This window comes from Oryctolagus cuniculus, chromosome 7 (assembly GCF_964237555.1).
Source record: "Oryctolagus cuniculus chromosome 7, mOryCun1.1, whole genome shotgun sequence".
Classification (NCBI taxonomy): domain Eukaryota; kingdom Metazoa; phylum Chordata; class Mammalia; order Lagomorpha; family Leporidae; genus Oryctolagus; species Oryctolagus cuniculus.
This window is the reverse complement of record NC_091438.1, coordinates 144064408-144079917: the sequence shown is the minus strand read 5'-3', so window position 1 is coordinate 144079917 and position 15510 is coordinate 144064408. Positions and strand designations below refer to the sequence as shown.

Here is a 15510-nt window from a genome sequence, read left to right as displayed (position 1 = left end):
TTCCACGTGGGTGCAGGGCCCAACTACTTGGGCCATCCTCCACTGCCTTCCCGGGCCACAGCAAAGAGCTGGCTTGGAAGAGGAGCAACCGGGACCAGAACCCGGCACCCACATGGGATGCTGGTGCTGCAGGTAGAAGATCAACCAAGTGAGCCACGGCGCCAGCCCCACATTATATCAATGGTTCTTAACACTGGCTGCATATTAACATCAGAACTCCCAGACCAGATATATATATTTTTATGGGAAAATCTGATACAAGACAAGAGTGAGGCCATGGCCTTTAAGTATTACAGAATGCAAAAGAAGCGGGCCTGTGCTGTGGTATAGTGGGTAAAGCCTCCACCTGTAGTGCCAGCATCTTGTATGGGCGCCAATTCCTGACCTGGCTGCTCCACTTCCAATCCAGCTCTCTGCTATGGTCTGGGAAAGCAGTGGAAGGTGATTCAAGCTCTTGGGCCCCTGCACCCATGTAAGACACCCAGAGGAAGCTCCTGGCTTCGAATCAGCCTAGCTCCAGCCAGCCTTTGAGGTCATTTGGGGAGTAGACCAGCAGATAGAAGACCTCTCTATAACTCTGCCTTTCAAAATAAATAAATAAATCTTAAAAAAAAAAAAAAAAAAAAGAGAGAGAGAGAGAGAGCCTGTTAGGCATGTTGTTTAAAAAAAAAGAATGCAAAAGAAATGTAGAATACAGTACTTTCCTCCAAGAACTTACCCAGTCGCAACACGGAAACCTGGAATAGGATGTTAGTCTTATCATAATCCCTTTGCATTATATTGTTAGTGCTTACACAGCAGAACAAACTGGGTAGTCTGGATAAGAAATGTTTCTATTCCTTAGTACAATCATACACCAACTCCACCTCTAACTCCTGATACATTTTCCACGCCCCTTTTATCTACTACAGTGAAGGTGCCATTCTGAGAACTACAGAATGAACTGAGGCCCTCACACCAGGTGCACATATGGTTCCTGAAGGACAGAATTCCTCAAACCCATGCTACTGTGGGGCTTCTTTCAATGAGAAGAAATAATTCTTCATCTTCCAATAATACCAGTCCAGTGTGTCAGGATGGCCGAGCGGTCTAAGGCGCCAGACCCAATAATACCAGTCCACTTCACTCTCTATAGGAGGTGTCCAAGGAAAGCTCAGAGTAGCTTTAAAAAAAAATGCCCCTAGAGACCCTTGGCCATTTAAAGAAACCACTCAGAGCCAGTGCTGTGGTGTATTAGGTTAAGCCTCCACCCACCACGCTGGCATCCCATATGGGCGCTGATTCAGGTCCCTGCTACTCCACTTCCAATCTAGCTCCCTACTAATGCACCCAGGAAGGCAGCAGAAGATGGCCCAAATACTTGGGCTCCTGCCACTCATGTGGCAGACCAGGATGGAGCTCCTGGCTCCTTGCTTTGTCCTGGCCCAGCTCTGGTTGTTGCAGCCAGTTGGAGAGTGAACCAACATATGGGAGATGTTGATCTTTTATTCTCTTTCCCTTCTCTCTCTGATGCTCTGCCTTTCAAATAAATAAATAATTTTTTTAAGATTTTATTTAATTGAAAGACAGTTACAGAGAGAGGTAGAGACAGAGAGAGAGGTCTTTCATCTGCTGGTTCACTCCCCAGATGGCTGCAACAGCCAGAGCTGCACCGATCCGAAGCCAGGAGCCAGGAACTTCTTCTGGGTCTCCCACGTGGGTACAGGGGCTCAAGCACTTGGGCCATCTTCTACTGCTTTCCCAGGTCATAGCAGAGAGCTAGATGAGAAGTGGAGCAGCCGGGTCTCGAACCGGCACCTATATGGGATGCTGGCACTTCAGGCCAGGGCGTTAACCCGCTGTGCCAAAGCGACAGCCCCAATAAGTAATTTTTTAAAAATAAAATAAAAATAATCTAAACATTTTAGTAAACTCCATGACGAGGTACAATTTATGGAAGCTTTGTGAATTAAAAATAAAAAAACTTTGACCCAAATCCCATCTAGCGGTAATTATAACATACTTAAGACCACCCTAAAGGGAAAAATCGGCTTTAAACTTGAATCTATAAACATCACTTTATTTTTTTATAGATTTATTTATTTATTTGAAAGTGAGAGTTACACACAAAGAGAGAAGGTGAGGCAGAGAGAGAGAGAGAGTGAGAGAGTGAGAGAGTCTTCCATCCGCTGGTTCACTCCCCAATTGGCTGCAACAGCCGAAGCTGTGCCAATCCAAAGCCAGGAGCCAGGAACTTCTGGGTCTCCAACGTGGTTGCAGGGGCCTAAGGACTTGGGCCATCTTCTACTGCTTTCCTAGGCCATAGCAGAGAGCTGGATTGGAAGAGGAGCAGCCAGGACTCAAACCGGTACCCATATGGGATTCCGGCACTGCAGGCAGCAGCTTTACTCACTACACCATAGAACCAGCCCTAATCCTCACTTTATTAGTCTTTCTCTGAATTATATGAAAAAAGGTACAATTCTCTTAATTGCTATAGAAAAAATGATGAGAAATAACCCTGTAGGTTACTATTTAAAAAGAGGCAGAAGGTGCCATTCTAACACCTCAAAGACTAGTAAGGATATTAAAAGATAAATTTTGATATGTAAGGAAAAATGCACATCAGGCACGTTTTAATTAGAACGAGATTTTTAAATGGCAGAAATCAGGGTCAGCACTGTGGCATAGCGGTGCAGCCACTATGCTGGCATCCCATATGGTTCAAGTCCCAGCTGCTCTACTTCTGATCCATCTCTGCTGTGGCCTGAGAAAGCAGTAAAAGATGGCCCAAGTGCTTAGGCCCCTGCACCCCTGTGAGAGACCCAGAAGCTCCTGGCTCCTGGCTTCGAACCAGCTCAACTCCAGCCATTGCGGCCAGTGAACCAAGTGGATGGACGACCTCTCTCTCTCTCTCTGCCTCTCTTCTAACTCTGACTTTCAAATAAATAAATAAATCTTTAAAATAAATAAATAAATGGAAGAAATGAAAAAAGATGTCTGTTATGTAGTACTGTTTTTAGTACCCATGACTTCTTTTTAAAGATTTATTTTATTTATTTGAAAGAGTTACAGAAAGAGGTAGAGACAGAGAAGTCTTCCATCCACTGGTTCACTCCCCAGATGGCTGCAATGGCTGGAACTGCGCCAATCTGAAGCCAGAAGCCAGGATCTTCTTCCAGGTCTCCCACACGGGTGCAGGGGCCCAAGCACTTGGGCCATCTTCTACTGCTTTCTCAGGCCATAGCAGAGAGCTGGATCGGAAAAGGAGCAGCCGAGACTAGAACCTAGAACTGGCGCCCGTGGCAGCGCTTCAGGCTAGGGCGTTAACCACTGTGCCACAGCGCTAGCCCCACCCATGACTTTTAAATAAATACTATTTTTCTGGGGCTGGCGCTGTGGCTCAGTATGTTAATCTTCCACCTGTGGTGCCAGCATGCCATATGGGTGCCGAGTTCGAGTTCCAGCTGTTCCACTTTCAACCCAGCTCTCTGCTATGGCCTGGGAAAGCAGTAGAAGATGGCCCACGTCCTTGGGCCCCTGCACCTGCATGGGAGACCCAGAAGAAGCTCCTGGCTCCTGGCTTCAGATAGGCTTAGCTCTGGCCATTGTGGGCATTTGGGGAGTAAACCAGGGGATGGAAGACCTTTCTCTCTGGCTCTCCCTCTCACTGTCTATAACTCTATCTTTCAAGTAAATAAAAATCTTTTGGCCAGCGCCACGGCTCACTAGGCTAATCCTCCACCTGCGGCGCCGGCACCCCGGGTTCTAGTCCCGGTTGGGGCGCTGGATTCTGTCCCGGTTGTTCCTCTTCCAGTCCAGCTCTCTGCTGTGGCCCGGGAAGGCAGTGGAGGATGGCCCAAGTGCTTGGGGCCTGCACCCGCATGGGAGACCAGGAGGAGGCACCTGGCTCCTGGTTTCAGATCGGCGCAGCACCGGCCGTAGCGGCCATTTGAGGGGTGAACCAATGGAAGGAAGACCTTTCTCTCTGTCTGTCTCTCACTGTCTAACTCTGCCTGTCAAAAAAAAAAAAATAAATCTTTTAAAAAATAAATAAATACTATTTTTCCTTGTAATTGTTCTTATCATCATTTAAGCTTTACCTATAGAAAAGGCTGACGCTATGGTGTGGGAGGTAAAGCCGCCGCCTACAATGCCAGCATCCCATATGGGCGCCAGTTCCAGTCCCAGCTGCTTCACTTCCAATCCAGCTCTCTGCTATGGCCTGGAAAAGCAGTAGAAGATGGCCCAAGTCCTTGAGCGCCTGTGCCCACGTGGGAAACCCAGAAGCTCCTAGCTCCTGGCTTTGGATCGGCCCAGCTCTGGCTGTTGCAGCAATCTGGAGAGTGAACCAGTGGATGGAAGACCTCTCTGTCTCTGCCTTTCAAATAAATAATTAAAAAAAAAAAGTTTTACCTACAGAGGTCCACGATCCCTTAATTTTAATTAAAAAATCCAAAAGACTGTGACAAACTTTCATTATTCATTTGGTGGCAAAACATGACATGAAGTTACTTATAATATTTATTTAGCCCAGTTACTGTGAACATTCAGCAATTTACTACAAACAGTAATGTGCTGCCCAGACCTCTCTCTGGTGTTATAAAATCCATACTATATGTAGTATATTTCCCTTCTAAGCTCCAAAAATATCTAATCTCAGGGGCACATCTGGTCCCAAAAACTAATTTGGGGGAGGGGGCAAGATAGACTAATTAAGACTAAGCCTTCATATAAAGAAAATATAGCTTCTACTGAAAACGATGGTAGATCTTCATATACAACAAATTCAAAGTCTCAGCAATTCTCTCTCTCTCACACTCACTCACACACATACACACACACACACACACACACACACACTCCTGGAAAATAAAGTACTAAAAAAATTTTAACAAATGTCAAAAACTGAAAACCTCATTATATGTTTTTCAAGTGATGGTGACATTTGCATCCTGTATTATCTAAATCAATTCCTCTTGTGTTGAAATCCACTGATGTAAATCACAGCTAAAGGACAGCCAAAGATTGGCCTACTAATCGTGTTGAGAAAAAGAATTACCCATTGATAAATACGCTGCTCAATGAAAATGTTCTAATCTTGCAAAAATTCATCTGAGGGGTTTAGGATTTAAAGTTATTTCATTCTAGAAGCCAATTTCCGAATGTCTAGCGAGTTACAACTGGCTTTTCTGTGAAAGTAGAGCCTTGGACACAGATAGAGACGGGGACAGCTCTTACAGATATCTGAACAGGAAGAAGAGTTTCACAGTTCTTTCCTTCCTTCCTCCTCTAGTTGTTGCTTTTCTGGTTTTAGAATTTCAAACAAAGAAATACATATTGGCTCCACTGCTAAGAGACGCCCTCTTTCTCAGCAACTTCCTCTTCCAATTTTCTTCTCCACCATTGACACATGAGAACAATACCCACAGCCAGTCCCACCATTGTGATGAACCAAAAGCTCTGAGGTTTGGAAAAATTAAAGGCTGCAATTTATAGTAACCAATGACCTCCTACCCCAAATCTACAATCTTCACTCATCTAGAACTCAGGTAACAGGAACACGAAGAAAAGAACGTGAAGTTTAATCAGAAGCAGGCTACTGAACATTTCACCCCAAGGAATCCAAAGAAATGTGAACTAAGAAATGGGAAATTCCTCTCATCGCAGGAAAACCCAGCCTTCCTCGGGAGGAGGAAAAAGCCACTGGGCCGGCAGCACCCTGAGTCACAGGTCAAGCCTCTTCACCAACGCGTGGTGAACTTTCCTCTGGAGGCCACGGCCCCGGGATGCCACGGAGCTCCCTGGCGTCCTGGCTCCAGAGTGACTTTTTCAGCTCAGAAACGGTCCTTTCGACCTGGACGTGTGCAGACACCACGACCCCGCGCGTGTCTGGGCCAGCCCCCTCCCCCATCTGTGACAAAGCAGACTTCCCTACTGCCGCCTTTTAAGTGAGCAGCGACTTAGTCCTCGCCCTTAACGCTGCTGGCAAGTTCTGCTCTTTACTGGGTGACCCTGGAGAAGAAACTTCACTCCTCTGAAACTCAGTTTCCTATGTGTTAACTTCTCAAAGGTAGCTGCAAAAAACAAGGACCAGAGGCTGGCACGTAGCAGGAAGCCATAAATGTCCCTCCTCTAAACTCTGCTGCCTTCGGGGGCTCCATTCCAATCCCAGCCCCCAAAAGGCCCCAAAGATGCCCTTCTCTTCCCTGATTGTTTGGACAGCCCTACAAAACTGTCCCTCCGGCCGCCTCGCCTCCATGCTGTCAACCACACACACTCGGTCCCTGTCCGGTCCTCCACCTGGCAGCCCAGCGCGCCGGACAAGGAAACTGAGGCTGGGCCTGGGGAAGAACTTGCCCAAGCCCTCGGCCAAGAGCTGCCACCCAACTCTCGTGCGTCCGCTGACAAAACTCTCATTTTACAAACGGGGAAACCGAGGCCCAGAGAAGGAAGTGACTTGCTCAAGATCACACCGACAGAGAGTTGGAGGCAGAGCCGAGTCACGTCGGGGCACTTGCGCGGCCTCTCACACTTGGGGGTCCCTCCAAGTCTCCGAGGGGACTCCGGGTCACCCCCTGAGCTGGGATGGACTAAGACGCCACCCCGCGCTGACCGCTCGCCCGGCCTCCGCCGCAGCAGGAGGCGCGGCACCCTCTCCCCCGGGACCCGGCGCGGCGCGAGAGGGGCGGCCCGGCGGGGGCCCGCGCCTCACCGCGGGGCCCGCCCAAGGGGGACTTGTTGCTCACCTGGCCTCGCGCGGTCGCCCTCAGCGACAAGAAGGGCCGGCCGGCCGCCCCGTCTCCGCACGGGGTGTGGCCCCGCGGACCGCCTCGCGGGCTGCCACACAGCCGGACCCCCCTCAACGCGCTACGCCCCCAGCCGCGCTCGCCCGGCCCGAGTCCGCCATTACGCGATTCCCCGCCCCGGGACGCAGACACACCCCGCCAACCGTCCTGATTGGTTCCCTGCCCCACCCACCGGGCACTTCCAGGCATTCCATTGGCCTGAGTGGAATGCCAGTTAAATAACTACGCAAAAGACGTACCCAAGGGTACTGTCCCGGGAGCTCCACCCGAGCGACTTCCGCAATCAGAGTAAACAGCGGGGCGCAGACCAAGTGAAGTGGGGGTGGAGACTAAGGCAAATCAGCTCCTAAATTCGGAGTAGAAAAATCCCACCCAAGAAAGTCTGAAGTGTGTTAAAAGACGAATTCGTCTCATTAGGGTTCAAAGAAGCTGTATAGTTGGTGGAAGGAAGGGACCAAGCCCGTGAACTTCATGGGATCACCCCTCAAGTTGCAGATAGTTTTGTCCCTTTAGTCTTGAACCGGGCGGGAAGTAAGTAGGGTGGGGAGAGTGAGTCACAGGTTCCAGTCCGCGCGCTGAAGTACCCCACCCGGGGCGAGGGCCCAGCCGGGGCTGGGAGCTGGTTGTCAAAGGCCTAGGTCAGAGGAGCTGGAACCCAGTGCAACGAGCAGCTCAGACTCTCGCAACCCATCTGAGTCTCAGTTTGTCCTTCTGTAAAATAGGCGCCTTGTGTCTGCCTCACATCCTGGGCTGGTTGTTGAGAATTCACGCATGAGTGAGCCTGTGGACGTCTTGTCGATCCCCAAAAGGCTGCGGCTGGATAATGTGAGCCCAAAGATCTCCCTTAGTTCTCTACAGCAACCCTGTAAGGCACATGTCCTCATCTTGCAGAAGAGAAAACGGTATTGTCTCCTGGGTATTGAATGATTCACCCAGCCATGGAGTTCAAACCTGTAGGAAGGGTCTTCAAAAAGGGAGTGGGAGATATGTATTATGAAAAACACTTGGGGCCGACGCTGTGGCCTGGCGGGTTAAGCTGCTGCCTGCAACACCTTCATCCAGTGTGGCCGCTAGTTCCAATCCTGGCTGCTTCACTTTGATCCAGCTCCCGGCTAACGTGCCTGGGAAAGCAGCAGGAGTTGGTCCAAGCGCTTGGGCCCCTGCACCCACGTGGGAGGCCTAGAAGAAGCTTCTGGCTTCTGGCTTCTGGCTTCGGCCTGGCTCATTCCTGGCTGTTGCAACCGTCTGGGGAGAGAACCAGGGGATGGAAGATCTGTCTCTCCCTCTCTGTAACTTTTTATTTGAAAGACAGAGTTACAGAGAGGCAAAGGCAGAGGCAGAGAGAGGTCTTCCATCCGCTGGTTCACACTCCAAATGGCCGCAACGGCCAGAGCTGGGCCGATCCAGATTTTCCATGTGGGTGCAGGGGCCCAAGGACTTGGGCCATCTTCCACTGCCTTCCCAGGCCATAGCAGAGAGCTGGATCAGAAGTGAAGCAGCCGGGTCTCGAACCAGCATCTATATGGGATGACGGCACTGCAGGCAACTGCTATGCCACAGTGCTGGCCCCCTAAATATTTTTTTATAAAAAATATTTATTTTTACTTTATTTTATTTATTTGAAAGGCAGTTACAGAGAGAAGTAGAGAGAGAGAGAGAGCAAGGTCTTCCATCTGCTCCTGCACTCTCCAAATGGCCGCAATGGCCAAAGCTGAGCCTGAGCCAGGAGCTTCTTCTGGGTCTCCCACATGGGTGCAGGGACCCAAGGACTTGGGCCGTCCTTTACTGCTTTCCCAGACACATTAGCAGGGAGCTGGATCGGAAGTGGAGCAGCTCCAACGGGCACCGTATGAGATACTGTCTCTGAAGGCCAGGGCTTTAACGTGCTGTGCCACAACACCAGCCCCTAAATAAAATAAACCTTAAATCTTAAATCTTAAAATAAACAAACAAAAAAAGAAAAAACTATATATATTCTGCACCAAAATAAACTTACCTTTTAATTCATTTTACCATGAACACTTATTTTGAGGTGAGTGCCCTCCTGTCTTTGGCCTTCCATTCCTGCATTTCTGCCCCTCAGGCCCCGCCCCATCCCCTTCCCATTCCAGGAAAGATCTTAAGGGAGCCAGACCAGTCCCTCATCTCTCCAGTCACGGGGCACAGGCAACCCCCAGGCTAGGGTTAGTCACCAAGGTTCCTGAGGAAAAGTGACTTTAGGGGTGTGTCCGAGCTGTTTCTGGGATCTTAGGGATCAAGAGTGAAGAATGGTGGCTGAGGACAGGACACAGCGCTCCAGGAGAGGCAGCGACACCACTGTGGGCCCTAGGCGGGGCAGCCTCCGCGCCAGGTCTCTGCTGTCAGAACAGGGCTCCGTTCACCGCAGGACTGTTTTTCCCAGAAGGGCTGTCTTGGCTGCAATTCCAAGTCCTTTTCCCTCCCTGGAAAGGAAGGAGGCCAAGAAGGGAATGGGAGGGGGAGCAGCCCAAGATGCTAGAAGGGTAGAGACAGCCAAATGGGTGGTGTCCCAGAGCCTCTGTGCCGTCTGCGTTGGTGTCCTCCGGGCTCAGTTTGGGATATGTGGCCTGACAACGAACGGCTATTTAAATCCTAGCTGCGGCTGCCAGGGGCTGGGAGGCGGCTGCGCAGAAGGCAGCGGCTTTAGGGTCAGAGTGACCTGAGTTCGAATCCAAGCCCCACCAGTTTCTAGCTGCGAACTTCACCTACCCCTTTTTTAAAATGGGGGCAACATGGCGATTGCGGGGCAACACTGGGTTCATGGTGGTATTACTGAATTGTGCCTGTCAGGTTCTGGTAGTGATTTATCCATTCCTGGACTCATCCATTCAATAAGAAACCATGAAGCACCTGCGGCAGGAAGGGCAGCCTGCCAATGGCTCAGCTACAGCGGTGAGCAGAACAGGCTCAGGCCTCGTGGATCTCAGTCTTAGAGGAAAAAAGCCTCTTGAAACAAATGAGCATGAAATCAAAACGCAGTAAGGAATGTGGTAAGGAACAAGAAGGCAGGGTACGACATGTATTTTTGAGTGAGCATCAGGCGACGGGGTGGCATCAAAGGAAGCTTCCAGAAGAGGTAATGCCTGGAGTAGGTGGTTCATGGGGGTACATCTGCTCATGAAGGTGGGAGATTGGGAGAAGCTTTGCAGACAAAAGGAAGGTGGGGTGTGGAAGCCGTGCAGGCCAGGGGACAGCCAGCAGCAGTGGGGAGGGAGGCCAGAGCACACAGAGCATGGGAGCCACCACAGGGAGTATCCTGGTTCACTCTCAAATAGCCACAATGAAGCCAGAAGCCAGGAGCCAGGAGCTTCATCTGGATCTTCCACATGGGTGCAGGGACCCACGGACTTGGGCCATCTTCTGATGCTTTCTCAGGCCCATTAGCCAGGAGCTGGATTGGAAGTGGAGCAGCCAGGATTTGAACCAGTGCCGATATGGGATGCTGGTACTGCAGGCGGTGATTTAACCCATTACACTACAACGCTGGCCCCTAAGTGAATCTTTTTTTCTTTAAGGTTTATTTATTTATTTGAAAGGCAGAAATGCAGGGTTATAGACAGAGAGAGAGAGAGAAGGAGAGGCAGAGAGAGAGAGAGAGAGAGAGATCTTCCACTTGCTGGTTCAGCCTCCAAATGGTTGCAATGGTCAGTGCTGGGCCAGGCCGAAGCCAGGAGCCAGGAGCTTCTTCCAGGTCTCCCACGTGGGTGCAGGGTCCCAAGCACTTGGGCCATATCCTGCTACTTTCCCAGACACATTAGCAGGGAGCTGGATGGAAAGTGGAGCAGCTGGGTCTTGAAATGGTACCCATTATGGGATGTTGGGCACCGTAGACCCTGGCTTTACCTGCCATGCCACAGTGCTGGCCCTCAATACATAAATCTTTTTTAAAAATAAAATTAGAAGATTTAAACCCAGGCAGGGGTGGGCATTTGGCACAGCAGGTTGCTGGTTAGGATGCTCGGGTCCTGTGTTGTGTTGGAGGGCCTGGGCTGGAGTTCCAGCTCCACCTGGCAGTTGTGGGCACTAGCAAGTGGGAACTCTTTGTCAAAGAACGAATAAATGAATAAACCCAGGAGGGTCTGCCTCAAAGCTTGCGTTCTTTTAGGGACTGTAAGACCAGCAGAGACTCCTGGCTAACAGCCCCACTGTCAAAGTCAGTTTCCCTTCCTTGTAGCACCCTCATTCACCCAGCAATCGCCAGGGTACTCCCTGTGGTGGCTCCCATGCTCCATGTGCTCTGGTCTCCCTCCCCACTGCTGCTGGCTGTTCCCTGGCCTGCACGGCTTCCACACCCCACCTTCCTTTTGTCTGCAAAGCTTCTCCCAATCTCCCACCTTCATGAGCAGATGTACCCCCATGAACCACCTACTCCAGGCATTACCTCTCTCTCTTTCCTTCTCTGTGTAACTCTGCCTTTCAAATAAATAAAGTAGATCTGTAAAAAAAAAAAAGATTTATTTATGTATTTATTTGAAAGAGTGACAGAGGGGGAGACACACACATACACACACAGGGAGAGAGAAGACAGATTTTTCCATCTGCTGGTTCACTTCTCCAATGCCCGCAACAGGCAGGATTGGACAGTGACAAAATCAAGAGCCAGGAGCTCATCTGGGTCTCCCACAGAATCCCCAAGTAGTTGAGCCATCGTATGCTGCTTCACAGGGGCATTGGCAGGAAGTTAGACAAGAAGCAGAGGAACCAGGCACTCTGACAGGGGATGCAGGCATCCAAGTGGCAGCTTAACCTGCTGTGCCACAATGCCTGCCCCTCACAATTTTTGCACCAAAATAAACATCTATTTTTACTTTAAATATGTGTTTTAAATTATTTATTTATTTATTTATTTAAAGGACCAAATTACAGAGAGAGATTTTCCATTGACTGGTTCACTCCCCAAATGGCCTCAATAGCTGGAACGGGGATGATCCAAAGCCAGGAGCCAGGAGATTCTTCTGGGTCTCCCACGTAGGTGCAGGGGCCCAAGGACTTGGGCCATCCTCTGCTGCTTTTTCCAGATGCATTAGCAGGGCGCTAGATGGGAAGTGGATCAGCCAGGATTCGAACCAGTGCCCATGCTACACCACAGGGCCGGTCCCTAAAATTGTATTTAATTTTGTTTTATTTGAAAGGCAGAGAAAAAAAGACTGAAAGAGGAAGAAAGAAAGAAAGAGATCTTCTATCCTCTGGTTTACTCTGCAAATGGCCACAACAGTCTCTGCTGGGCCAGGCTGAAGCCAGGAGTCTGGATCTTAATCCAGGTCTCCCAAGTGGGTAGCAGGGATCCGAGTACTTGAGCCTTCATCTGCTGTCTCCCAAAGCGCACGTCAGCAGGAAGCTGGAATGGGAAGTGGAGCCAGGCCTCAAATCTAGGCACGCCTGTGAGGGGTGTGGGCACCCTAAGCTGCTTCTTAGCCACTGTACCAATCACCTGCTCCCAAGCTTAATCATTTTTCACAAACTTTTTGAAGTACCTTCACATTATTATTGCTATTTTCAATATGTAGTGTACCTTTTGTTTTCCTTTTTTTCAAGAGAGAGAGAGCTAACGCACTGGCCAGATGCCTGCCCCGGCTGGGGCTGGGGCTGGGGCTGGGCCAGGCCAGGAGCCTAGAACTCAGTTGAGGCATCCTATGTGGGTGGATGCAACTCAACTTTTGGGCCGTCACCTGCTGCCTCCCAGAGTGTGGCTCACAAGGGGGAGAGTCAAACCCAGGTGCTCTGATATGGGATGTAGGAGCCCCAGGCAGCTGCTTAAGCACTGGGCCAAACACCTACTCCTACCCTTATGTTGCTGATATCAGCAGTTCCTCACCAGCACTGGAAAATAAGATGTGGGGGTGGGGAGGGCAAGGTGAGGGCAGGCGTTTGACCTAGCAACTGAGACACCTGCATACCACACCAAAACGCCTGGGTATAGTTTCTGACTTGGGCTCCTGGATCCAGCTTCCTGCTAATGCGGACCATGAGAGATAGCAGGAACAGCCCAGGTGATTGGGTTCCTGCAATTCTCACAGGAGACCTGGACTGAGTTCCAGGCTCCCAGACTAACCCAACCCTGGCCATGGTGGGCATTTGGGGAGTAAATAGTGGATGAGAGGCCCCCCACCTCTGCTTCTCAAATTAAAATATCTATATATTTTTTTATTTTAAAAGAGGATTTATTGATTGATTTGCTTGTTTTAAAGGTAAAGTGACAAAGAGACATCTTCCATTTGCTGATTCACTTTTTTTTTAAAGAAAGGTATTTTATTTTAAAGATTTATTTTATTTATTTGAAAGAGTTATAGAGAGAGGTAGAGCCAGAGAGAGAGGTCTTCCATTTGCTGGCTCACTCCCCAAATGACCACAACGGCCAGAGCGGAGCTGATCTGAAGCCAAGAGTCAGGAGCTTCTTCCGGGTCTCCCATGCAGGTACAGGAGCCCAAACTCTTGAGTCATCTACTGCTTCCCCAGGCCATAGCAGAGAGCTGGATCAGAAGTGGAGCAGCCAGGACTTGAACCAGTGTCCATATGGGATGCCGGCACTGCAGGCTGTGGCTTTAACTCACTGCACCACAGCACCAGCCCCAGGAATTCATTCTTTTTTTTTTTTTTTTTTTTTTTTTTTGACAGGCAGAGTGGACAGTAAGAGAGAAAGACAGAGAGAAAGGTCTTCCTTTGCCTTTGGTTCACCCTCCAATGGCCGCTGAGGCCAGCGCGCTGCAGCCGGCGCACCACGCTGATCCAAAGGCAGGAGCCAGGTACTTCTCCTGGTCTCTCATGGGGTGCAGGGCACAAGCACTTGGGCCATCCTCCACTGCACTCCCTGGCCACAGCAGAGAACTGGCCTGGAAGAGGGGCAACCGGGACAGAATCCGGCACCCCGACCGGGACTAGAACCCGGTGTGCCGGCGCCGCAAGGTGGAGGATTAGCCTAGTGAGCCGCGGCGCCGGCCAGGAATTCATTCTTAAAATGGCTGCAACAATCAGAGCTAGGCCAAGCCAAAGCCAGGAATCAAGAACTCCATCTGTGTCTCCCACATGGGTGGCAGGGATCCAAATACCTGGGTTGTCTTCTCTTGCCTCCCCAGGCACACTAACAGGAAGCTGGACTGGAAGTGGAGCAGCTAGGACTTGAACCATCACTAGGATATGGGATGCTGGTGTTGTAAGTGGCAAGTTGACTCGCTGTGCCATAGTACTGGCCCCTAAAAATATATCTTTTTTTATGAAAAAAAAAAAAGATTCTGGAACTTTGTTTGAGGGTTGTCTGACAACAGGAGCCTTCCTTTTAGGCAATACAGACAGACAAGTTGCCTTCAGAGGAGGTGGGACTGAGCGTGTTAACAGTAATATTCGGAAGCAGCAACATTTAGTGAGTACTTACTGTCTGCCCAGCATGTGCCAATTGCTTTACATGCATTAGGTCATCCATCCTCATAGAAGTCCTACAAAACAAGTTCTAGGGGCTGGTGTTGTGACACAGCAGCTCAAGCTGCCCCTGCAATGCAGATATCTCCTATGAGCGCCAGTTCAAGTCCCTCTGCTCCACTTCTGATCCAGCTCCCTGCTAATGCACCTGGGAAGAGCAGCACTTGGTCCATGTACCTGGGCCCCTGCTCCCCACATAGGAGACCCCAGTGGAATTTCCGGCTCCTGGTTTTGACCTGGCCCAGCCCTGACCATTGTGGCCACTTAGGGAGTAAAGTAGAGGATGAAAGATCTCTCTCCCTCTCTCTCTCTAACTCTGCCTTTCAAATAAATAAAATAAATCTTAAAACAACAACAAAAGAAAACACAAAACAAAGGGGCAGGCGCTATGGCATAGTAGGCTAAACCTCTGTGGCGCCGGCATCCCATATGGGCTACAGTTTGTATACAGGCTGTCTTCTTCCTATCCAGCTCTGTGCTAATGGCCTGGGAAAGCAGTGAAAGATGGCCCAGGTGCTTGGGCCCCTGCACCCACATGGGAGACCCGGAAGAAGCTCCTGGCTCCTGGCTTTGAATTGGCCCAATTCTGACCATTGCAGCCATTTGGGAAGTGAACCAGAGAACTGTCTCTCCCTTTCTCTCTCTCTGTAATTCTGCCTTTCAAATAAATAAAACAAATCTTTAAAAAATAATAATAATAGTAAAATTCATAGAGCCAGCATTGGGCACAGCATTCACAACTCCTCTTGGGCCATGCACATCCCATACAGGAGCACTGGAGTTCAGGTAGCAGCTCCACTTCTGATTCCAGCTTCATGCTAATGCACACCTTGAGAGGCACAGGAGGAGGGGTGACGTATCTGCGTCCCCACAACCCACATGGGAGACCTGGATTGAGTTCTGGGCTCCTGGATTTAGCCTGGTCCATCCCTGGCTGTTGCAAGCATTTGGGGAGTGAATCAATGGATGGGAGATCTTTCTCCATCTCTCCCTCTCAAATAAATTAATAAATGTTTAAAACAATAAATGAGGCCTTTATTATCATCCTTATTTCACAAAAGAGGGGAAGGACGCACAGAGAGGAAGCAGTGCAGCTGGAATCCAGAGTCAGCGGTGGAGCGGGGAGGAGGGCACCCTGCCGCCCCGAGGGGTGGGCTTTCCAAGGAGTTGGAGGTGTCACCTGCAGCCAGAAATTACGGGCTGTCGCAAGTCCCCGGGTTCCAAAGCCCTGATCTTTCCCTAGGGATCAGGAAAACCAGTCCCTGCCTGCTCCCTGCTAAGAGCAGGCACC

The 15510-nt window shown here is 50.0% G+C and overlaps 1 protein-coding gene across 1 annotated transcript in view; it reads right to left on the bottom strand.

Annotated features, from left to right (window-relative positions):
• Positions 1 to 6928, bottom strand: part of WASF2 (WASP family member 2) — a 94921-nt gene extending 87993 nt beyond the window's left edge. The window contains exon 1 of the mRNA XM_002716090.5: positions 6729 to 6928. The gene's annotated coding sequence lies outside the window, so the exon portion shown is untranslated. The remainder of the gene's footprint in view (positions 1 to 6728) is intronic.
• Between the last annotated feature and the right edge of the window lie 8582 nt (positions 6929 to 15510).